The 21,010-nt window shown below is 60.0% G+C and overlaps 1 protein-coding gene and 1 long non-coding RNA gene across 4 annotated transcripts in view; one reads left to right on the forward strand and one right to left on the reverse strand.

The window, feature by feature from the left end:
- Nucleotides 1-415: 415 nt before the first annotated feature.
- LOC123612897 (uncharacterized) lies at nt 416-6,420 on the reverse strand. Of its 2 annotated transcripts, XR_012499330.1 has the most exons (4): nt 6,307-6,420; nt 3,708-3,968; nt 2,221-2,520; nt 416-2,111 (listed from the first exon to the last, which is right to left on the reverse strand). It is a non-coding gene; the product is annotated as an uncharacterized LOC123612897 (long non-coding RNA). The 2 variants fall into 2 exon arrangements; XR_006720174.2 differs by lacking the exon at nt 6,307-6,420 and having other exon boundaries at nt 417-2,111; nt 3,708-5,868.
- Nucleotides 6,302-21,010, forward strand: part of RAI1 (retinoic acid induced 1) — a 101,786-nt gene continuing 87,077 nt past the window's right edge. The window contains exon 1 of one of the 2 annotated variants that reach the window (XM_074341961.1): nt 6,302-6,429. The gene's annotated coding sequence lies outside the window, so the exon portion shown is untranslated. Of the gene's footprint in view, nt 6,430-6,596; nt 6,614-21,010 lie in introns of those variants that run through there. The other variant, XM_074341962.1, reaches the window with a different exon arrangement.

A 21,010-nucleotide genomic window follows, 5' to 3' on the forward strand; every position in this document is an offset into this window, starting at 1 on the left:
GGGTGCAGAGTGAGCCTGGACAGAGGTGAGGGAACAGCCTGTGAGGGGCTCAGAAAAGTAAGGGACCTGCACGGATGGAGTTGGGAAGGGGATGGATGGCCCTGGGATACGTGGGGGGTTAATACAAGCCAGGGAGGGACACGGGAAGGGAGCAACTGCTGAAACCAGGGCCAGGAGACAAGTTACAGAGGCTGCGACCGAGGGAGGGGCAAAGGGTCAGCTGGGCAGGACTCCACGACCCCCGGACCAGGGGGAGAGCGGGGGAGGGGGAGGGGGCTGCCCCACTGAGGGTGATGAGCCCAGGAAAGTCACCGTCACCAGCGCCGTAACTGAGCACTCGCCGCCTGCCAGGGTCTGGGTGCCCAGGGCTCGCTGCGCCGCGTCTCAGGCTCAGTCCTCCGGCCCTGAAGTTCTCATCACCCACGGTGGGGGGGGGGGGGGGAGGCGGAGCCCATACACAGAACCAGAACCGGGAGGTGGTGGGCAGGGGGCGGGTGTGGAACTGCTTTTATATAAACAAGGTAGAAACTGTTTGGGGACAGCTTTTGTGATACTTTTTTACTACTAAAAAGAAAAAAGGAAAGAAGATACATGTTCTATTAGTAGCTAAGCACTTTTATTTTCAGCACTGGTAATAACAAAAAACCTGGAAGGCCTGAAAGGGTGGCGAGTCTACCCCCCTGTTTAGGAAAGACGGGTGAACTGCAGACCCCTCCGGACGGAGCTCGCGCACTGAGAGCTCAGAGCTGGAAGGGCCTGTGACCCAGGGCTCGGCTGTACCGGTGAGGTTTGTATGCAGGGTGATCACTGAATTTTTTTAGTTGGGGTGGAGGTATTTAGGTTTATTCATTTATCTGGTTAATGGAGGTACCAGGGATTGAATTGCCCGGGACCTGAATCTCTTTTGTACCTTCTTGACCATGTTAAGTGCTTCGCCGTTAAAAATCGGGAGTCACTGGTCCTCCCCACCGTCCGCTAAAGCTGGCCTGAAGCACCAAGTCACATTCATCCACATACAGGGATCACTGCCCTGCAGCCAGCCCGAGTCCCCTCCAGCACATCCTGCCTCTGTCCCCACAGCCCCAAGGAGGGGAGCCTCCTCTCCCTTGAGGTGGTCCGAGTCTCTGAACTGCTCTAATGGTGGGAAAGTTCTTCCTCATCAAGAGCCAGAATGCTGGGGGGGAGGGGCGCAGAGCACAGCGGTAGAGCACAGGCTTGGCATGCACAAGGTCCTGGGTTCAATCCCCAGTTCCTCTATTAACAAATAAATTAATAAATAAACCTAATTACCTTCCCCCCACCAAAAAAAAAAAAAAAAAAAAAAAAAAGAGCCCCAGTGCTGCACCGGGTCCTGCCACCTGGAAACACACAACCAGCATGTTAGCACACAAGGCCAGGGTAGCCCTACAGATCTGTGAAGAAGTCATGCCCCTGCTCTCCTCATCCTAATTTCTCTTCTCCAGGTAAAGCAGCTTCAGTTCTCTTTGACACAAGTGACAGAAAACAAACTTAGACTGGTTTTTGCAAACAGGTCAATTTATTGGCTTGTGTGTAATTGAAAGTCCAGAGTGTCTGAGCTTCAGGCATAGCTGGATCCAGGTGCCCAGCTGGAGTCTCTGTGTGCGGTTCTGCACTGCTTTCCTATAAGACTGACTTTATTCTCAGGTCCACAACTAACCAGCTTAGCACCCCCTGGAGGTTCCAGCAATGCTCAAGGCTTCTAGCAAAACTGCCAGAGGGCTTGGATCATGTGGCCATCCTTGGACCCGTCACTGTGGCCAGGTAAATGAGGCACTTTGATTGATTAAACCAGAATCACACGAGCATCTCTGCAACCCAGAGGTCGTGTTGGTGGAGGCTGAACCACATGGGCTGAAAGTGGGAAGGAACAGCCCCCCTCCCCAGGAAAACCAAGGTGTTATTACCACCAAAAGCCAAAGTGTCTGAGGTGGAACAAAGGCTCTGTAACGGAGACACACAATGGCTGAGACGAGTGGAAATCCGCCCTTCCCTAACGTAACTCTGATGCAACCAGTCCTGGGCTGATCCAGCTAATTCTGACAACGGGGCCCCAGCAGCCGCACACTGGTTGTCCGTGTTGGCAGTAAAAGCTGTAAAAACACGACCACATTTGCTACTGTCCTGGCCACTTACAAACTTAGCTCCCGCTGCAACCTTCCCACCCAGTTTAGCGTCGGAATTTCTATCAGGTTCACTTACGCAAGTCGGCGACAGAGGCCTTCTTCACATCTTGCCAAAGTCGTAGAATTTCTCGAAGTTGCTGGGAGGGATGTCGGAGAACCCCTGGGTCCTGCACACGGCGGTGGACACGTCGAGGCCCTGTCCGGCTGCGTCAGTCCGCCTCAGGAACGAGAACCCCCAGCGTGAAGGACAACGTGGCGCTTCACAAAGTGACTGAACGTCCCCAGACTTAGCGGCCCGGAGAGCACAGGGCACATGGTGCAGACTGTGAGGAAGGAGTTAGTCCTCCAAGGTCCCAGGAAGGACGGTCAGAGGTTTCTGTGGGAAAACCATGCCGCCTCCAGTTAACTTTTCTGCATTCTAATTTATTAGCACGTTAACCTAAGAATTTGCCCATGAACCCATATTTTGTTGCCCGGAAAAATAAGAAGCAGGTACTTTCATAGCATCAGTGTCTTTTTTTTTTCAAAATCAAATTCCAGCTAAACTTGTTTCTTCAATGGCTTGATTCCCATTTGCAAGGGGATCTGTGGTCAAAGTGGCTTTTTTCTTGGGAGGATGAGGCCTCCAGCAGGGTTGGGAAGTCCACCCACGGAGGTGCAGCTAGAGACTCGCCAAGAAGCCCCTTTGCCTTCTGTTGGGTGAGGCCCCTGACAAGCCAGTCCCTGGGGTACAGGATTCTGTCTCCAGGTAGAGCACCCTTTCCCTGTCTTCCAGCCCGCGGGGCTCTCTCTGCCCCACCCCCTCCCGAGAAGGAGTCCTTGTCTCCTTTTGACCTATGAGAAAACCGAGGGGGAGTTCAAGGCCAAGGCTATTGATGCAGACACCTGGGGAGGTGGGGAGGATATCTCAAACTCCAATGCCTTGCGGGGGAGTCGGGTGATTCCACTATGAGCATAGCTAGCGGTGGGGCCGCAAAGATATGGATTCCTTAAAGGTATTTCAACTCCAAAATCTTTAAACACTATTCTGTGCTCCAGTCAAGGCAAGGCCGGCAGCCTGGATCATGGAGCTTCCAGTTTGGCCAACACTGTCTATTGGGTGTCCGTGTTGGGAGCAGGCCCACTCCCACCTTACCTCCTACCTGCATCCCGCCCAGGATGGCAAACAGGGTGTCAGCAAAAGTCTCCTGGCGGCCGGCTCTGCTGCCTGACCCCCGACTGTGGCCTGTCCTCCTCCGAGAAGCCCCTTGCCCGAAGCAGAGTGAGCACTTGCTCAGAAGCCTCCTCTGGCTATGTCTGGATATGCAGCCATCTGAAGAGGGCCCAGGATCACCCTCCAGAGCGCAGCTCACAGGCCACCTCCTCCAGGAAGCCTTCCCTGAATTCCTTGACAGGACTACGTCACTACACTTTGGGTTTGGGCTCCACAGTGTGTTTTTCAGAAATAGGTTTTACATCACAACCCAGAGCTTAACTCAGTGTCTGACCCACAGTGGCCACTCAATTCATATGCACGGGACAGAATAAACTCACCTGTTGTGTGACCTTGAGTGAGTGACTTACCTCTCTGAGCCTCGATTCTTTCATCTGTAAAATGAGTCATGATGAGGGAGCGTTAAGAGAAGGCATGGAGTGTGCTGCTGAACAATGGCTCACAAAGATATCCGGGTCCTCATCTCTAGAACCCATGAATGCTCCTTTATGTGGCAAAAAAAAAAAAAAAAAAAAGGAGGGGGCGGAGAGTCTTGCAGGTGTGATGAAATTAAGGCTCTTGAGATGGGAGAGTCTCCTGGATTCCAGGGGCCCTGAAGGAATCACAGGAACCTGTAAGAGAAGGCAAGAAGGTCAGGGAGGGAGCAGGGGATGTGACAACAGAAGCCATATTTCTTTGCCTTTTCTGGCTTCCAGAGGTCGCCAAGGGGTCACAAGGTACGAAATGCAGGTGGCCTCCAGAAGCTGGAACAGGCAGGACTCTCCCCGGGAGCCTTCAGAGGTGCAGCCCTGCTGACACCTTGACCTCAGCCCGTTGACGCTGGTTTGGGACATCCGACCACCAGAACTGTACAGAACAAATCCACGCTGCTGTAAGCCACTGAATCTGTGGTCACTTGTCACGGCTGCCCAAGGACGCCCATACACGCACACCGGCTGCTCCCAAAAGGCAGTTGTTAGTATCCTCCCCCAGGGAAGCCCCTCTTCTCGTGGCTGCTGAGGTGCCTGGTGCAGGTCTTGCCTAGGCCCTCCCCAGACACTGGACACGGCAGGGGCTAGAGGGCCCCAGATGTGTGAAGGGGACCGTCCCCACTCGTCTGGCCTGTGACCTGAAGCACCAACAGTATTCACAGCCTCCTGGCTCTGGGCTAAATGCTCCACACGCCTTTCCTCGTTCAGCCCTCGCGGAGACCCCAGGAAGGAGCTGCTATGATTACTCCCATCTTACAGACGGGACTGAAGCTTAGCAAGTGAACTGGTTTTTCCAAAGCCACCCAGCTGGGCACGGAGGAGCCGGACTTAGAAACCAGGTCTGTCTCCCCGAGAAGCTGTGCTTAAAACTAGCTTGAAACAATGCCGCTCACCCTCTGACCCCGCTTTTGTCTGGCCCTTAACATCACCCTGGGTGGTGGGTGGCTGAGCTGGTGGGAAGGGCTCTGGGTACAGGGCTCTATCATGTTAGCCTGAGACCCTGGACAGATGACCACCACTCTGTGCCTGTTTCCTCATGAACAAAATGTGACCGTCTGCCTCACAGAGGGGCTGTCAGGTCAAATGGACAATGTGTGGAGGGGTACAGTCCTGTCACAGAGCAAGGGCACCGTGTCCCCTGCACTGCCTTACCTTTCAGAGGAGGAAGCAGAGGTTCTGTAGGGGAACTTGCCCCCAGTCCAGGTCACCTGGGAGCTCTGACACCTTGACACCCCTCCTGCACTCATAGGACCAACAGACCCCAGAGGCTGGGTGGGAATGGGAGGCGTTCTGCCTGAGCTGTGCAGAGTGGAAGCCTTGGGGTGGCAGTTATCAGTGAGTCTGTAAGTTCACAGCAGGTTCATTCACTCATTCATTCAATATTCCTCTGCTTAAGCTCTGCCAACGGCCCTGGAATTGCATTCAGATTCCCCACCAGGCCCTGGAGCCCTGAAGACCTTGGCCCCCACATGGCTCTGCCCTCAGCATGTCCACTGCTCCACCAGTTGCTGGTTAGGCACCAAGCTCTCTCTTGCCTCAGGGCCTTTGCACTTGCTCTTGCCTTGGCCAGGAAGGGTCTTCCCAGCTCTACGTGGCAGGTTCCTTCCTGGCAGTCAGTTCCGCACTCACTGGGCCTCCTCCTCTCACACCCAGCTAAGTAGCCCCTATTCCTCACTTCACCTGCTAGTTTTCTTCCTAGCACTTATTACTCCCTGAAATTATCTTCTTTGTGTATGTAAGCGTTTGTTTGCTGCCTGTCTCTGCCCACCAGGATGCCAGCTCCATGACGGCAGGGACGACTTGTCTCTGCTGATTCTGCGCCCGGGAAGGGGCCAGTAAGTAAAGAAATCTATGCCCTTTGTGGTCGGCATGTTTCCCAGACTGTAAAGACGAGGTCACAGGGAGGGCTCGTGGTGGGTGAGGGTGGGAGCGTAGCCCAGGGACCCGGCCAGAGACTGCGAGGCCGTGGGGGCCGGTGCCAGTCCACGTCCTCCGCCAGAGGTTCCAGGCCCACCCCGACCTCGACCCGCGGCGTCCCCAAGCCCGCGAGTCCTTGGGGGCTCTCCGGGGTACCCCCCCCCCGGCAAAACCCCCTCCCCCAGGCTCGCGGGCGGGTGCGGGCCACCAGGGGGTGCTGTCGGGGCGCGCGGCCCACCTGGCGCCCGGGCGGCGAGCGAGCGCAGCCAGGCGGCCGGGAACTTTTCTCCTCGCGCTCTCGCTGCCTTCTCCCCCCGCGCGCCGCCCGCCGCCCGCTCTTCCTGCGCGGAGGGGACCGCATTTCTCCGCGGCCCCGCGACGCCAGCAGGCCCGGCGGTGCGCGGCCAGGGTCCGGTCCCCGCGCCCCGGGCGCCGCCCCCGCCCGCGGCTGCGCTCGCCAGGCGAGGTGCGGAGTGAGGCGCGGCCAGGGCGAGAGCGCGCGGAGCAGGCCTCCCTGCCCGCGGCCCGAGCGCCGGCGCGAGGAGGGGGCGCCGCGGCTCACCCTCCTTCCTGCCTGGCCGCGGGCCGGCCGGGCCGCCGCGCCCCGACCCCCATGGCCGCCCGGGCCTCCCGGCCGCGAAGTCGCAGCGCCAGACCCCGGGCTCCCGAGTGAGCGCGCGCCGAGGTGAGCAATGCGCGGCGGGGCGGGGGCGCGGGGGGCGCTGCCCGGGCGGGGCGGCGCGCGGCGGCCGGGGCGCGGGGGGCCGCGGGCAAGTCGCTTTGTGTGTAGGGTGCGCGAGGTCACCGGATGGGTGTCCGGGGAGCTGCGGGCTGGGGGCGCCCGGCGCGGCGGACGAAGGCCGAGGCGGGTGCGTGGCGTGGGGGCGCGAGGAGCCAGGCCCGCGCGCGCGGTGGCGCGGACCGTCGGCCGAGCGCGGGGTGGGGACGGGGGCATTCGCGCGGCGCTGGGGCCGGAGGCGAGCTTCGTGAGTGCGCCCCGGTGGAGGGCGGGGAGCCGACTTCTTCGTGGGGACTCGGGGCCTGGCGGGGCCGCGGCGTGGGAGCCAGGGCCTCGGGGGTCGGCGAGGGCCGTGCTGGGGGAGGGCGGCGCGCGGGTCTCTTGGACGTGCCCCCCGCGGTACCCTCACGCGGGCGGTGGCGCCCGGGCCTGTGCGCAGGCCGCGCGACCCGGCAGGAAGCGGTCCCGGAGGCCGGGGAGCTCCGGCGCGGACGGGCCTCGGGCGCGCGGGCCGCTCGGGGGTGACGTCACGGTGGGAGCTCCGGCCACGCGAGTCCGGTGTGCCCGGACAGCGGCGCGCCGGCCGGGGCCCTGGCCCCGCGCCCGGGAGGCAGGGGACCCGGGAGGAGGGCGCGGGGGCCGGGCGCAAGGCGGCGTCGCCAAGCGCGGCGGGGACGAGGGGGCGGCAGGACGCGGGGGTGACATTTGGAGACTTGGTCGCCGGGGGCGCCGAGGAGGGGCGGAGGGGAAGCGAAACACCAGTCAGGCCCGAGGCCGCGGAGGCCCCAGCTTCCTGGGGCGCCCGTTTTCCCAGTGCGCGGTTTCCCTTTTCGGGCTCTCGGTCTTCAAATCCACGCCGGGAGCCGGAGTGCGGCCCGAGCCGTGCCCTCCTCTGGGAGCTCCCGACTGGGGGGCGGGCTGGGGCTTCGGCCGAATGGAGACGCCGAGTGTAACAATGCGCTATTGGGGGGCTGGGGGGAGGGGAGGCCGCGCGCCTGAATGGCGACCCGGGCCCTGAGCTGCCCAGGGTTTCAGAGGCTCTGATTTAAGGACCCACGCAGGATCCGCACAGTTCCCTCCACCCAAAGTGCCACCTCCCCCCATTTGTCTTCCAACGCAGCAGCGTGTTGAGGCTTCAAGGGCATTACATCTGGTTGCAATCCAGTTTTCATGCCGCTGCTGGGCTGCTAAGATCTCGCGCTGACGTCAGAGCAGGGGAATTACTTCTTTTTATTTTATCTTTTTTTAGTTGTCTGCTGCCCTGGGAGGGGAGGTGGGGTGGGTGAGGCGGCTCTGATGTGGGGGCGCCAGCGCCAAGCTGGGGGCTCTGCTTCTGTCCCCTCAGCGCGCCGTCCCTTCAGACCTGGCTCTGCCCAGGGCCAGGCGCACCCCGGGGTAGGGGGTGGGGGCAGTCCTGCCGCAGACTCGGCGGAGGCCCCTCCCGACTGACCACACAGCTGTGTTTCCAGAGGCTTCCCTGGGACGTGGCCTCGGGATCTGGAAGTTGGAAGGAATCTTCTCGTTTCCCACCCCTCCCCCTCGACCACCGAGGGGAGTGTGGGCCCCAGGAGCGTCCAGGAGGGCATCCTCGGGAGAAGTGGCCTTTGGGGTAACACAGAGGAGTGGACACAGACATTCTGGTTTGGGGGAGGCTCAACCCTGAAACCCTGGCTAAGACTCTCACAAGCAAAAAGCCTTGAGGGACGGACAGTGTGTCTGGGGTGACCTGGGCCCCAGAAGCCTGGTGGAGGGACATTTCCCAACTGCCAGCTGCCCCTCTAACCTCCTGAGCAGAGGGAGGTCACCCGCTCTGAAACCATCTTTCTCTCCCTGGGGACCAGGAGGCCCCTGCAGGCGGGGGCCCCTGCTTATTCCTCCTTAGACCCTTAGACCCATGGCTTCCAAACTCTCACCTGTGACCGACGGTGAGAAATACACGTTAGGTCACAATTCCGTTCACGCCCAGGGTGTATAACTGAAACACTTGGTACACTTTAGTGAAATAACTTTTTACTGTTTTGTTCTCTCATCTGGCACTTTCTGTTCTAGTATGTTTGATTTTTTTTTTAATTGCTGGTTGTGACCCACTAAATTGGTTTGCTGTTCACTTACAGATACATGTGTCAAGTACACAAATACATGGTTTTACTTTGCCCCAGATGAGAACACACCTCAGGTCCCTCTTCCCTTTCCTGTTGCCTTGGCAAGGTCTACGGTGAGGTGCTCCCAGCTGACCTTGCTCTACTGTGTACCACCCTGTGCCTCAGTGTGCCTGTCTGTACAACAGGAGAACAGTGGGGCCTCATAAGACTGTGGTGTGGGTGTCATGTGTTAACCCACGCAGACCTGTGAAGCTGAGAGCAGTACTTATCCTGACACGTGCCAGCTGCCACTACCACCAGTTGTCACTGCTCTTTCCGTGGCAGTCCACATGTGCACCTCGTTGCTTTAACAGCGACCTGTGTCTTGCCTCCACTTCCGACTCGTGGCCCCACAGGCAGGGACCCAGTGGCGCTGTGCACGCAGGGCAGCATTCCCGTGGGAGTGGCCTGTGGCTCGCGGGCCCACCAGCTCTTTTCCAAGGGCCCACCGTTTCAAAGTCCTGTGCTTAATGCACCTGCCTCCAAGGTCACAGCCCAGTGGGGGACTGAGACCCTGGTGGTCCCCAGAGGGGACGAGTGGGAGCTCATGCCAGGTCTTGGCAAGATGCCGATCCTTGGGTGGAGGCCCTGGCTGGTGTTCGGGGGACCATGAGGGAAGGAGTGTCTGGCAGTGTCTTTGGCGAGACTTGTCCCCACGAAGAAGAGCAGAGGGAGACCAAGCTGGGGAGAAAGAGAGCCTGAGCTTTAGGACTCAGGGTTGAGTGTGTCCGGTCTTGGCCAGAGTTCCAGGCTTTGTGGAGATGGGGGCTTCATGGAAGAAGGCGCTTGGAGCAGGTGTTCAAGCCCAGGTGGGTAAGACTGAGGAGCGTTCCTGGCAGAGGGGACACGCCGGCGATTCTCTGGGAGCTGCAGTGGACATAGCCTGTGTCCCGTGTCCGAGGGGGAGGGATTGGCTGGGGAAGGTTGGTCGGGGGAGAGGCTGGTTGCTGCTGGGGCCTCCTCACTGGCCTCCCGGCCTCCATCGTGCCCCCTCCAGTATGGGCCACACTACAGAGTGATCTTTCTCAAGCACAGCAGTTACTTCCAGGAGCTCCTGCCGCCCTCGGAGTAAAGGTCCAGTCTGAAGTCCTTCCCATGCTGTGGGGGCCCTTTCTGGCCCTCCACCTGGTTTGCCCCCATGCAGGCCCCTTCCCCTCCAGCCACAGCAGAGCCTCCCTTCCCAGGATTCAGCCATGGGCCTTCCTGCCTCTGTGCATCTGCCTAAACTGTCCCTTCCACCTGGGATGCCCTTCCCTTCTCCCTGCCCCCTCCTCCTCTGATCTCCGTGGCAGAACTGAGTCATCTCCCTTTGTCTGTGGCTGAGGCAGAGCGTTTATCACGGAATTATCAGTAATTCTGTCGTATCTGTTCTCCACGGAGGCTCCAGCATCTCAGCCCCAGAGCTGCCTCCCTCCTGTCTGCAGCCCCAGCTCCGAGGGTGAGGCCTGGAGCACGGGGTGCTCAGAAGTCTTCCTGGCAGGAAGGGCCAGGCGAGGTGGGGCGGGCCAGCCCTGCGTTGTTTCTGGGGGCCCCTGTGGGATCTGGGCGGGTTCTTTGGGCGCTGCTGCTCCGGGATTTTGATCTGTCAGATCTTAGAGGAGACCAGTGAGGGGCCCAGCTCCCCCAGGCTCCTCCCGGGGGCGGATTGGGGGGAGTGGAGGAGAAACTGGCTGGTCCTGTTTCCCCGGGGATTGAGGCTGAGCTGTGCCCCGTGCCTGGGTGGGTCACTGGGATCCGAGACTGGAATGTGACACCAGGGTGGGTGCCAGGGGCGGGAGGCACAGACGGGGGCTCGGCTGCCAAAGGAGGGCTTTTGCTCTACTGGTTCTCGAATCGCTTGAGTAGTGTGTGTGGTGGTGGGACTGGGGGAGGGGGGGGGAGGGACGAGGAGGGGCAAGCTGGTGAAGAGAGAGACGTGGGAAAGAGGGAAAGTGAGCTGAGGAAGGACAGGCAGGAGGCGTCCAGGAGCACCAGGGCTCGGCTGTCCCCTCGCCCCACAGACACCCCCTTCCCGCTGTTTTCTTCCCTAGGCCCCAGGCTCACTGGGCCCCAGCGATGAGCGCATTTCGGCCTTCAGCTGCCTGCCAGGGGCCGGGTCCCCGAGCCCCACGGGTGAGGCCAACTCCCCTGGCAAGGTTAACTCTGCCTGGCACCAGGTGGGCATCAGACTTCAAGAAATAATTTCACCATCAACCGAAGCTGAGAAGGTTTTCTGATTGAGACCCTCAATTGCCAGAGGCCACCAGACCATGTTGGGGTGTCCTCAGGCAGGTACCCCAGCTCTCAGCCTGTTTATCATTTATCAGATAGTGAAGGTAACAGTACCTACTTCGCAGGTGACTTTTTAAGAGGATTTAATGAGACGATGCCTGTAAAGCACTCAGCTGTACTCGGTACATAGCGAAATGCTTAATAAATGTGCCTATTGGTAATAATGAGAATCTCAGAAAATGTAAATGGAAAGCTACCTGAAGGCTCTCCTATTGATGGGGAGGGCACAGCTCCTTAGAGATGTGAAGTTGTGGGCCTTCCATTAAGCCAGTGGGACAAAGAATTGCCACAGTGACTGGATAGACACCGAGGACCAGACAAGCTGAGCCACTGTAGCACAGTCACACAGCAGCGCAGGGCAGGGCGGGGGGAGCAGAGCTGGGTTTTAGTCAGGTGCTCTCCGATGCTTTGATGGTTCTCCCGGCAGCAAATGGTAACGTGGATCAGCACCGATACACAGCTGGGGTCACATGGGCCTGCCTTCTGGAAGCTTCTGGTCTGACAGGGAAAATGATATGTGTACATGATTACAATAAGAGGAAAAGAGGTCAAATAAAAACCACCTGTTCTGTTGGGGGGGTCATGTACTTGGGGGGCGATGCCAGGCCTCAGCAGTGGTTCTCAGTTGGGGGTGATGTTTGTCCCTCAGGGGACACTGGGCCTTGTCTGGAGTCATGTCTGGTTGTCTGCATGGGGGAGATGCACAGGACCCCCCCCCCCACCAAATATCTGGCCCCAGAGGTCAACAGTGCTGAGGGGGTTAAGCAGCCTCGCTCTGGAGAAACAGAGGTGGCCGCTAGGTCACCCTTTTGAAGCCTACAGTCTGGGAGGTGAGCAGACGGCAAAGAATGTGGACTTAATTGTGATTGTGTGAGGTGCAGCCAGAGGCGGCCTTGGGGGCGGTCTTCCAGGCGGGGGAGGGGGGCACAGCCCAAGCAAAAGCTCCGAAGCAGAAAGTCAGGTGTGGGGGGGTAAGGACAGACACCTGGTGTGTGTCTGTGGGGACAGCAGACAATGACCTGGCCTCACGGGCTTCCAGAGCCCAAGGCCGGAGGACCTCTCTGCTTTGCCTGGTTGGAGGGAACTGCAGCTCCCAGCATGCTCTCTCTGGGACTCTGAGCAGGGGTCCTGCCGAGGCCTGGGGGTGGGAGGGGGGTCCCAGCTCTGCCCCTCCTCTTATCTGTATCTGATAGGTGGGAAAGAGAAGCAGGAAAAAGATTGAGAAGAGGAAGAACAATATGTTCATTTCAAACACAGATGGGGGGGCGAGAGAAACCGCTTTTGGACACCTTTGAGAGGAGCACAGAAAATCCCCACCGTGGCCCGAAATAGCACTAGAAACAGACGTTTTGCCAAATCAGACTTAATTGAGTGGCTTTCTCTTCTTGAGTCCAGCAGGATGTGGATGGAGCTGGCTTTGTTCCCTTGGGGTGACACTGACCCCCAGGGCCCCCGCCCTGGCTAATTAAGCAGAGAGGCCCCGGTCTCCCGGGCAGGACGGGAGCCTGGGGAGCTCCGTCTGGCAGTCTTTGGCCTCAGCCTGAGCGTTCCAGAGGGCCAGAGATGGTGAGCGGGGGGTGCCTGGCAGCAGGGCCTGGTGGGTGAGAGCAGAGGTGGGAGAGGCCTGAGTCCTGGACTAAGTGAACGCCTGTCTCTCCGGTGCTGAGGGATGATGGAGAAAAGCCATCGTTTAATGAGTGCCTACTGTTGTGCTGGGTGCTGGGTGGTCCTCTCTAAGCCTTATTAATTAACTGTTGCATACAGATTATCAAGGAAACTGAAGCCCAGAGAGGTTAAGTGACCTGCTTGAGGTCACACAGCAACCAAGTGCAGAGCTGAGATTGGAAACCACCTCTTTTGGGCACCAGAGCCAGGCCCTGCCTGCTCCTCACTCACCTCACGTTGGTCAGTCATCAGTTCAGAGGATAATCTCTGGCCATGAAATGATAATGCAACCTGGTGGGAAGTTTTTACGGCTTGGAGTCAGAAGTGGACTTGAATTCTGTCTGACTGGGGGGCAGTTTTAGTCTCTGGAGCTTTCTCAATTGGCATCTTCTTTCTTCTGTTAAGTGGGCACAATCACACCTTTATCCGAGAGTTGCCATAAGGGTTAAACTCTGCGGTTGGGGACAGGAAGGCGAAGAGGGAAGAGGGAGCCCCAGGGAGGTTAGGACCTGCTCTGGGCCACCCAGCATGGCAGGGAGCAATAAAAGAGTCCTGGGTAGAGGGAACCAGGCCAGATTGTGGTATCTCTGTGCAGTATCAGTGTTGGGTTTCTTTGAACGGGGAGAGAGGTCAGCCCCCACTCTGCAGGTACAGAAGGTGGTGTGGAATGCGGGTGTTTATTTTTCTTTCCTTGTGAAAGCCCTGTTTCAGCTCAGGCTGATGGGGCTTTCAGAGGAACACTGCAGAGGTGTCTGCTATGGGAGAGGTCTGCCCAGCTGTCTGCCCCAGGTGGGCCCTGAGAGGGCATCTCCCAAGTAAGGCCCCCAGTGCAACCTGTAAGCCCTCATCCCAGAGACTGCCGTACCTGGGGCCCTCAGGAGTGAGGAGGGGTGAAGGCCATGAAACCAGGGCGTCCGTCTGCCTCCCCAAATTGTACCTTCCTGGCCCCATTCATCTGCTTACCTCCTGGCAGCCCGTGGGCTGCTGGGAAGTCAGGGGCAGCCTTCCTGATGAACAAAATAAGCCTTGCTCACAAAAGGAGAGGGGAGGTTGGCTGGACCTCTCTGGCTCTCTTCTCCCAGCCACTGGCTTTAGGCATCTCTCCTGCTCCACCAAGATGGCACCCCCCCCCCCCATCCTGAGAGGCAGTGAGGGGGCTGCAAAGCCCTTGTGGGCCACACCGCCCCAGCTGGGTGCCCCTGGCACTAAGGAGGTGAATTCAAGGATCGATGAGGTGGCCCAGAGGCAGGGAGTGCTGTGTGGCTGCCCCCTCCTTCCCTTCAGCAGGCTGGGAAGGCGGCTTAGAGAGGAAGCCAGGCCGGCAGGTAGCAGAGAAAGACATCGGATCCAGGGGGAGCAGCAGAGAAAGCAAACAAACAGGGCTTTGTGTGGCTGCAGATTGGCGGCTCAGAAGGGAAGCCGGCTGGGAGGGGAGGGGGAGGGGGAGGGGACCGGAGGCCCGGCCAGTGCTCTGGGCAGAGATAGGCGGCTGGACGAGCCCCGGCTGGGCGGCCAGGGAGCAAGGAGTGCCACTGTGTGTGGACAGGCGCCTGGAGTCAGCCTGGCCGAGTCCCAGCCCTGCCACTTCTCTCCTTCACACATCTGGGCGTTCTGGCCCACCTACTCGGGCAGAGCCACTCACACGCGGGACTGGGGAGACAGTCACCCCACCGACTGGCCCGGCCCCGTCAGTGCGAGCCCCCACCCCGCGGCGGAGGGCGCGGGCCAAGGAGGGGTCAGGGTCTGCCCGGGGAGCTGCCAGCTTGCGGGGGCCTGGGCAGCAGCCGAGCCGAGGGGTTCGCTCTGTCCAGCAGCAGACGGCTGGCGTGTGGGTGGGCAGAGGCCCCCTGCACTGGGGTGAAGAGGCCACCTTGCGGGGGTCAAATCCTGGAACCTAGCGGGGGAGCCCGGCTTCGGGGAGGGCTTGGTGGGAGCCGGCAGAGTAGACGTGCAGGCAGCTGCGTTATCGCCTGCGGGGCCATTTCCTCTTCTCCCTGACCTCAGGAGGGCAGACGCCCGCGCTTCCTGGCCTGCCCTCGCTCCCCGGCGGCGCCCCTACCTAGGCCGCGCCGGGGCCTCCGCGCGTCCGACAGGACGAGCCGACCGGGGCCGAGACCGCGGCGCGGGGAGGCCAGGGCGCGGGCGGGGCGGGCGCTGCGTCGCCATGGCAGCGCCCTCCCGGCGTGCTCCGCGCGGCGTGGAAGCCCAGCCCCTCGTAAAGCCTGCAGCTTCCGGGAACCGGGCGCGGGGCGGGGCTTCCGGGAGGGTCGGTCTCGGCCGGGTTCTTCTCCTCCGGGCCTCCCCACTCGAGGCTGCCTTCTCCCTCGGCTTTGCGGAGGGTCCGCCGCCTCTGCCGCTCCCGCTGGATCGGGCCGCTCGGTGCGGCGCTAGCCTGGGGGCTTGCGAGGGGCGGCTGTCCTCGGCCTTCCGCCGGCCTCGCCCGGGGCATGCGCACTGGGAGGGCGCCCCGCGGCAGCAGGAGGGACTCGGTCCTGAGCGTTTTGCTTTTAGTTAAGATCACCAGGTTATGAATGTGTTGATTTTAGGAAAACCTGAGGATAGCGGAAGACACGTAAAAAGCTGCTATAACTTCATCCTCAGGACATAGTCATTTTCAGCACTTTTTCTCTAAGCACGTGATAGACGTGATAAATGTAACAAGTATGAAATGTGGAGTCGCGCTGTAGGTTCGCTTTGCAAGGCACTTGGTGGTTTTAACAGCTTTTCCCCCTCACTATAAAAGGAGGACAGGCTTATTTTGGAAAATAAGACAGATTAAAGAAAAGCAATTCGCCCAAACTCCGTCTCCGGAGGCAGCCGCATTTGACCTGCCTTTGCCTCTGCCCCCTGTTGGTGAGGTGTTTCGCTTGTTTGGGGGCGCCACCGCTCCTGTGTATACCGCGTGATAGCCTGCTTTTCTCCCTTAATGTTGTGTGGCGTGCGCCTTCTTCCTGAGTCTGAGTCTGCAGAGAACTGGAACCGGTCCTGGGGAGAGCCTCAGAGGGAGGCGGCCTGGTGACTGCTTCCTAACTACGCTAGTCCCGTGGCCCATCTTCGGGTCTGTCTCCACGGCCTAGGAGCGGATTTCTGCTGCCCTGGGCTCCGTAGCCTCTCCCTGAGGGCGTGCGGGCCTGGTCCAGCACAACTGCCCTCTGCCCAGCTGCCTCTCAGGCCGAGCTGCCCTTGTCCCCGTTCGTCCCTGCTGCCAGGCCTTCTCTTCTCCCTCCTTCCTGCGCAGTTTGAGTCTAGCACATCCCAGCCCTGCGAGAAACAGGCTTTGGAAAATCACGGTTTCCAGGGACAGATTGGTGTTGAAAAGGCATCCAAAGCTTGGAGGAAAAAGCCCAAGAGGCCGGAGAGGGCAGGGCTCTGTCCCTGAGCAGCAGCTGGATTTAGTGCAGGGAAAATCACAGAATGCCCCTTTCCCTGGGAGTCACCCCCGGGCGGGGGGGCGGGGGAGGTACCAGACATCCTGCCCCGTGGGCCACCACCTGCCGCACCACCAAGTGCTCTCTGAAATGGAAAGATACAGGAGGGACCTGCTGCCAGCGGGCCTGTACATTGTATTCTCTTAGCAGGTTTATTCAATTATAAATTACTTAAGACCCGTTTCGCTTTACCTGGAGCAAGGAGGCCGCCAGGTGGGGCTGAGATTGATGCTCTGAACATGGTTTATTTATCATGGGGAATTTAACCAGGCAGCAAGGTGGGTCTGTGTCTGTGTGTGTCCGGGCTTGGGGGCCTGTGTGTATCCGACTTGTCTGTCCGTCTTAGGGGGGGTTCTGTACATGGAAGGGTGATGGTTTTTGCACGGCTGTTGTGTCCAGGCACGTGGGTGAGTCTTTGTGTGTGATGTGTGTGTGTCTGGGTTGGGGAGTGATTTGAGAGGTGGGTTTTGTGAGCACATCTTGGGTGCGCATATGTGTCATGGTATCCATGATGCAGGGAGAGGGGCACGCTCTCCTCTGTGTGTCTGCATTTGTGGGTGGGGACCTATGTGTGGCTGAGTGTCTGTTGTATGTATGTGGGTGTCCCGCGGTGCCAGGCCTATCTCCATGTGCATGTGGACTGTGGTGCAGGATTTTGTATGAGTGACAGAGGCAGTGGCCTCTTATCCCCGCAGCCCTGGGCACTAGGAGGAACTTTACGCTAGGTACATGTGAGTTCAGGGACCCCTGTGTGGCCGGGCCTCAGGCTCCAGGACGAACTGGCTTTGGGGACTGTCTTCCCACAGAACTGGGCCTTTCCTGCCCTGTGACTCAGACCAGAGGGAATGCTGGGGCCAAGGTGGCCCAGGCCCATGTTTCACGGATGGGAAACCGAGGTCCAAGGGCACATAGCCTGTTGGCGGCCAAGCCAGGACCCTGACACAGAGCGTGGCTCCGGCTCCAGGACTCTGCTCTGGGCCAGCCCCTCCCTGGGCCTCAGTTTCCTCTTTTGTTCCCAGCTACATTCCTCTCACACAGAGACCAGGGCACAGAGGAGGCAGGGGTTGGTCAGGGGTCACTCAGCAGGTTGAGTCTGGCTCAGAGGCAGGCAGGTGGCAGGAGCAGCAGGGGTGATGTGAAGACCCTGCTCTGGGCCTGAGTCCTGGCTCCAGGGCGACTCTGCACCCGGACATTGTCTCTGTCCCTTCCCTCGCTGCATCCCCTGAGCCCAGACCAGGGCAGGGGCATTTGGTTTTCCTCAGCCTTGTGACAGCCCTCAGCTCCCTCCCTGCAGCTAATTCGTCTGTCACTGCTTTCCTAATGAGGCTGCCGCCTGGCCCAGGACAGATGCCTTTGCAGGCCAGGGGGCAACTGAGGGGTGGGCTGGCCTCATGGTCAGGCTGGGAAGGGGGGCAAGCCCTCTGCTGCCTGCACCCCCAGCCATGGGGCCCTGGGGGCCACCCAGGCCCCTGAGCCCGCTGTGTGGGGCAGGGTGTGCCGGAGGCCATGGGGAGGCAGGAAAGCCCACAGCAGCACACGTTTTTCTTTGGCACTGAGATTATTTGTAGTAATTATACTTCGTCTGGCTGATAAGTATGCTTGCCGGCCTACTGTGTGCTGGGACGAGAACCCGCTACGATCTGGGTGTTTGTAGGCCCTGTCCTTGGGGAGCTGTGGCCACGGCAGGAAAGACGTGACAAGCTATTTGCGTCATGACACATTCATGTGTGAAATGCACGTTTATCGTGAGCCAAGACGAACTTGCAGAGTTTTTCTCGTGGAGAGTGGGGGTCCTGAGCCTAGGCAGTGGGCCACTCTGGGCTCTCGAAAGGCTCGCCCAGGACTTGAATGAGTCGGGAGACTCTGATTCTCACTGTGTGGCCCCAGGCCACTGCCCACCTTCTCTGGGCTCCTCCGAGGCTAGAAGTCTCCTTCTAGCTCCCTCACCTCTGAGTGGAACTCCGGCAGCCTGGGTCTCCTCTCAGGCTCTCTTGCCCTCCCTGCCAGGGCCCTCAAGACATCTGTCACCAACAACTTTGACTTTGGAATGCTGGAGGTGCGGCCCCGGGGGGCGCCAGGACCTGGTGCCCCCGCAGACCCCACCTGCCGTCTCCTCTCAGCCCTTTTGCTCTCACAGGAGGAAGCAGGGAAGAGGCAAGCAGAGCCTCGGGCCCTGCCCCCAGCAGAGGGAGGCGGGGGTCACCCTTCCCTCTGCCCTCCAGTGTGTCTGAGGCCTGGTGGCCACCAGGCGCTATGCTGTGCGTCGAACCAGCTGTCCTCCTGCGACCTCTGGTCCACAGACCCATTTTGAAGGCCTCACTCGGCCTCACCCTCGCCCTAGAGCGTGGTGACCAGTGTTTGGGGAAAAAATTAAAAAAAAAAAACTTTTCCTCGCTATAGGGCATTTATTGCCAGGGAGCAGTCCTGGGTAATTTCAGCCCAGCTCCAGTTTACAGCTCACCAGCATTATGGTCTGCCTCCCTCCAGGCCATGACTGGTGGCGCCTGAAGTCTCCCCCAGCCTCCTCCTAGTCATAGTCCCCACTCCTCCCTGCTGCCTCCCTGCCTGTCACACAGGGTGCTGTGGCTTCCTCGTTATGAGCCCGGCCTCTGGAGCCAGATGGCCCAGGTTCAAATTCTCCATGTCGTGACATTTCGGGTAAATCAGGTCTGTCTCCAAGACTCAGTTTCTTCCTCTGTAAAATGGGGAGCACCGTAGTAAGTACCCACTAGCCCCTGGAGTTGCCAGCGGGATCAAGTGAGAGAATACTGAAGTGCTTAGAACTGGCCTCAGTGTTGGCCGCTGCTGTGCCAGTGCTGAATAAATGAGCCACTGCAGGCTGAGGCCTGGCTCTGGCCCCCGTGCAGGGCCCTGTGTGAGTGACGTGCTCCTCCGGGCCTGTTTCCCCAGCTGTTTGTGGGAGAGAGACACCTGCCTTCTCTGTTAGACCAGACCCCAGCCCACCCCTCAGTCCCAGGTGGGCCCCCTGCGGCCAGGGCTTTTGTCATTGGGGTCCCCCACACCTGAGTCTGGGGGGACTCAGGTCTCAGCATCCCTGTGGGTCCTGCCGCCCTTGGAGCGCCTCCTCATTCTTAATGGTCGCAGACGTGGGTTCAGTTGTATCTGCCTGGCCGGGTGCTGTGGAAGCAGCTGCGCGTCCCCCGCCCAGCCTTAATTACCTGTCTCTGGTGCAGGGAAGTGGGGGGCCCCCTGAGCCTCTCCAGCTGCCCCGAGCTCCCGCTCACCCCCTCCCTTGAGTGCAGCGCTGGGTGTGGAGCCGGCGTGGAGGTTGGTGTCGTTGATTCACCGCACACCCAGCCTTCCAGCATGACCGGCCAGCTCTGGCTTGGCATTCAAGGCCCTGCAGGACCGCCTGCTGCCCATGGCCTGACCGGATGTCACCCTCTCTGCACCAGCAGTAAGGATGGTGGTCACTCACTGGGAGCACCTTCCACGTTGCCTCTCTGAGCCCATTGCCCTCTCTCTGCTCCACCTCCCTTGCCTTTCAGAAGCTCTTTCCTCCATCTGAACAAGGGCCTCAGGCCAGTTCTCTCTCTCCCACCCTTCCTGAAACCCATCCCTGCCCCTCCAGGGCTAGCCTCTGTCCTCCGTGGATGGTCTGGGCCCTCTGTTGGGGGTGGGGCAGCCCAGAGTGAGGGAGTTGGGGTGTGTCCCACCCCCAGACCCACAGTTCCTTGAGGCCAATCTGCTCCGACTGCCCTGCCCCTGCCTGGCACCTGGGGTGGCACTGGGGCCAGGCTGAGTGCTGCCCCACGCCCTCCGCTCTGGGTAGCCTTGAGGCTTAAGCTGTTCTCTGTAGGACCTGCCACTGCTCCTCCAGCCGGCTGCCAGGTGAGCCGCTGGGTGAGCCGCTGGGAGGGCCTGGTTAGAGGCCCACATCCCCTCTCCTGCAGAGAGAAGGAGAGGAGGGGAGAGGGAGGCTGGTCAGCAGTTTCTGCAAGACACCCTTCTCCCCCACCCCCCGACTTGCACCCTAGCCCCTCTGTTTGCGCTCTCCAGCCCCCTCCCCTCTGGTCTGCACCATCCACATCTCCTGGGGGGGTTCTAGCGTCCTTCCTCTGTGCCATCTCAGAGCCGGAAGCTCACAGGGTAATGCAGGGCCCTTCACAGACCCCCCACCCCGGCCCCGCCCTGTATGAGCAGGGCTGCAACAGGAGCAGGTCAGGCTGGGGCTCTGCCCTCCGATGTCACCTGTCTGGGTGGGTGGGCCTGGACAGGAGTACTTGGCTCTCATGTAAAAAGGGCCAATTGAGAGGAAGCAGGGAACATTTTTGAGCCCAGACGGGAAAGGTCAGGAGGGGCCGCTGTGCTCGGCCTGGAAGAAGGATGCAGTGAGCTAATCGGGCTGGGAACAGCCCTCCAGGCAGGGGACAGTTGGAGCAAAGGCCGGGGGCAGAATGTTGCCTGATTGTGGCGGGGAGTAAGGGACAGAAAGCGTGAGCTCACAGACCGTGTTGAGGCTGAGGCTGGAGGTGTGGGCAGAGGTCCCTGTGCCACCCAGCAACCTTCAGTGGCTCCCTGCTGCCCCGAGGGCCAGAACTGGTCCCTCTGAACTCAGCCCACATCATCTCAGGGCCTGGCCTGGCCTCCACCCCATCCCCTTTTCCAGCACAACCTTGGGCATTTATTGAGGGCCAACTGTGTGCGTGCAGCTGCCGGTGGCTCAGTGGCCATGGGGCCTGCTGGGTGGGCTTCTTCTGGTTTCCTGGGGTCCCAGCACACCTGGCCTGCAGCCAGAACTTGGCTCACTCCAGCCCGGTCCAGATGTCCTTGCAGACAAGATGGAGGGGAACGGGCAGGCGGCCAGGGGCGTCAGGCGGCATCCCAGCCAGGCGGACAGTCCTCCCTGATTGATGAGGTGGTGGAAGCCTGGAGGGAGGTCTCTAGCGGCGTGCCTCAGGGCTCTGCCCTGCCCATCTAGGGGAGGGATGAGGCCCCCATGGGTTGAGCACCTACTGTGTACCAGGCTCTGCGTGCAGCTCTTGGCGTCCGTAGCTTGTC

Source organism: Camelus bactrianus, chromosome 16, assembly GCF_048773025.1.
Source record: "Camelus bactrianus isolate YW-2024 breed Bactrian camel chromosome 16, ASM4877302v1, whole genome shotgun sequence".
In the NCBI taxonomy this organism is placed as follows: domain Eukaryota; kingdom Metazoa; phylum Chordata; class Mammalia; order Artiodactyla; family Camelidae; genus Camelus; species Camelus bactrianus.